The sequence below is a fragment of the Candoia aspera genome, chromosome 14 (genome assembly GCF_035149785.1).
Source record: "Candoia aspera isolate rCanAsp1 chromosome 14, rCanAsp1.hap2, whole genome shotgun sequence".
In the NCBI taxonomy this organism is placed as follows: Eukaryota; Metazoa; Chordata; class Lepidosauria; order Squamata; family Boidae; genus Candoia; species Candoia aspera.
Window position 1 is genome coordinate 10,573,638 of NC_086166.1, and position 3,270 is coordinate 10,576,907.

Consider the following 3,270-nt stretch of genomic DNA (forward strand, 5'->3'; position numbering starts at 1 on the left):
TATTTTGTCTGCTCTTTGCATAGCAGGAAAATCCAGCAATGTTGGGGCCCTTTTGTAAGGAGCATTTGAGATAAGCTCCTGATTTCTGTGGGAATCACTACATTTTTCCCTGCTTCGGTCCACAAGGAACAAAGAAAGTCTTCCCTGCCCTCAGCTCTTGCATCCCAGGTTGGAGGAAATGAAATAACAAGCCAAGAAAAGCTTGGAAAAATTCTTTGCTGTATTCCCCCAATGAGCCAGAATGTAAGCTAAGAACAAAACCTGGGGTGTGATCCTAGTGCAGTGGGGAAGACCCACGCTGAAAATCATTCTGGTTGAAACTCTGGCTTCTTGAAAAGGCAGTCCAAGCGATTGGCATGTGCTTGTGAAGGAGAAGACCCTGTGTCCACACCAAGTGTTGAAGGAGCAGTCCAAATAGGTTCTTAGTCCAAGTGCTAAGCTGAGCTTGAGAACTTGCATAGATGGTATGGATATGGATTAGGGTTTGTTTGTTTTTCCATCTCATCAACCAGGGCTTGGAGAGGGGCATCATCTTCCTTTTAGGTAAACCTGAGTAGATGTTCTGGGCCTGACCTGTATGTGGGAAAGAGCAACTTGGCAATCAGGAGTGACATGGGATTGAACAAAATACAACTTCTTATGAGATTTTAATGTTTATATTTTGTACTTGATTTTACTGTAAACTGCCCAGAGTCCCTCTTTTGGGGGAGATGGGCGGTGGCTAAATTTGATTAATAAAATAAATAAAAAAGAGTAAAAAGCCCAGAGTGGTTTTTTTTTTCCTTAAATGCTGTTGGCTTGTTTGCTTGACTCAGGCTTACACAGGTAGTCCTCGTTTAGTGACTGTCTTGTTTAGTGACTGTTCGCAGTTACGACGGTGATGAAAAAGTAACTTTGAGATCAACCTTCGCAGGTCTGTAAAGCAAAGGAAAACTGAAGTCAGGTTATAAGCGCAGTTGCGGTTTCACTTAGCAACCACTTTGCTTTTTTTTTTTAATATAGTAACTTTATTAAAGTTTACATATACAGAGATCAAAAAAACTAATACTACCTAAAATATAAAAAGTAAAGAAATACAAAGAAATAGAGAAAAAGAAAAAAGACAGAAGATATATAAAAGATGACCCCCACTCTCCCCTCCAGGCAAGTATAGACAATTTCAGTCAGTTCTCTAGTAAGAAAAATAATAATAATCTCTTCTTTCCATATCACATCCCTTCTTATTAGTCAAATTATAAGAAATCATCATTTAATCCTAATTAGCAAAGAGCTATTAAAAGCTGCCAGAGCTAGCACACAAATTGTAACCTTAATTTTAAAAAATCAGTTTTATAATCCAACTTAACCCTTTCTCTAAAAAGTAAAACAAAAGAAAATTCACTTATAGACAAATCCTTAAAGCCTTGTCCTATAGTCCTGATTTAAAAAAAAAAAACTACCAGGCAGTACAACATACAAAATTTAACTCTGATCAAATAAATCCACTTTATAAAGCTTGTGTTTACTTTTCAAAAGCTTAATTTTTAACCCCAGGTTCATTTCTTAACATGTCTTTGTTTTCTTTTCAGGAACAGTCTCAATCATTCCTGTTTGTCTTGTCCCACAAACAACAACATTGGTTTAACACACCCTTTTTCTAAATCCGAGATACAAAGTCTTTCCGGGTCATTCTTCTGATTTATTATTTGTATGATCCTTTTCCTTTGATTCTCCATTTTTACATCTTTTTGCACATCAAATACTGAATCGATTTTCAAAACCACAGCATCTCCTTCCATACCACTTTTGTAACTCTGCTTCAAATCCACATCCGAAACGGCCTCAGTCTCCTTATTTTATTTTATTTTGTTTTATTATTTTGTAGCATCTGTTCTTCTTTAGCCTCTGTTAGATCCATTTTTGTAGAAGCAGGTATTTTTAAAAGTAAGTCCTGAGTGTATTGTTCCCCAACAGGCTTAATTTCTCTTAAAGTAAGATAATGCTGTTCCACTGTAAATCTTCCCCCTTAAATGCTCTCTGGTTCTCTCTGGTTAAGCTTCAAAGTCCACTCTTAACCATAGGGTTATTTTTCACTGGCAGGACGTTCCCAGGAGAGAGTTCTCACAGTTAATTTCACAATCTTAAAGTATGTTTCCTATAAAATTTTAAACAGTCCATAAAAAACTTACTAGAAATCCTTCTGGCGCTGTAGCTATCCAAAGCCAACTCTAAACTTCCTTTGCTGTTTTCAAAAGTCGAAGTTTGTCTTTTTAATCTTTAAACTTACAAAAACCTCCTTACATCAAGGATCGAAGGAAATTCTCCCAGTGTGCTGGAATTCACCCTTTGGATTTCCAAGGCAAGTTTAATAGATAGCCTCTGATGGTGATTAAGGGAGGAAGGGGAAGCGAATCTATCATCCCTTTGAAGGATCCGAACCACGGCATTGGCAGGATGTGCTCAACCCTCTGAAGATCGCAATTGGGCGATTTCTGGGCAGGGAGCCTCTGTACAAAGTACATGTGGCCAGTTCAGTCCTCTGCTTGATCTGGAGAGGGTTCCAAAGAGCCGAAAGCCGGCTCATCTTAGCCGCCGCAGCCGTCGGCTCTGCCAAAAGCAGAGCTGTCTTCAATCCACCGTTTCTCCCTCGGATATCCCGTGACCGCTTTGCTTAACGACCAAGTTGCCAGTCCCAATTGTGGTCACTAAACGAGGATGGTCTGTAGGCCGCTTTGCTCGTAAACGGGTTCTAAGCAGCTTGCTTGCCCGGGTAGAGGAAAAAAAGATTGAGGAAAAAAAGATCCCATGAAGTTAGACTCCATGCATAGAGAAACCCACATTTTGGATCAGGTAGGAATCCATGTATTAAGTTGTGATCCAGGAACCCTTTCCAATTTCAGTTGAAATCTGGGTCCAATTTACAGGGAAAATTACACCATCAGATCCTGGCTCATCCACACAAATGCTCTATTTTTGTTGGAGGAACAATTCCAGCAGCTGAACAAGGTGCAATCATCTCTGTTGCACGTAAAACTGGTGCAAAGCTGGTCCTTTGCGCCTTGTCTCCAAGTAACACTGTGGTCTCTCGGGGACGAGCAACGTAAGGGAGCCATTCGGTTTGTTTCTGGCTAGTTTTGTGATTCCAAAGCAGTTTCATTGAACACAGCAAGCGAGCATCAGAAGATGAGCGTCAACTGCTTCTGTTTAGGGAAAGATTCTGAGCTATTGGGACGTCAGCCAACGCCCAGCAGTTTCCAGTATGTTGAAAAGGACCGCAGGGATGTAACAGGA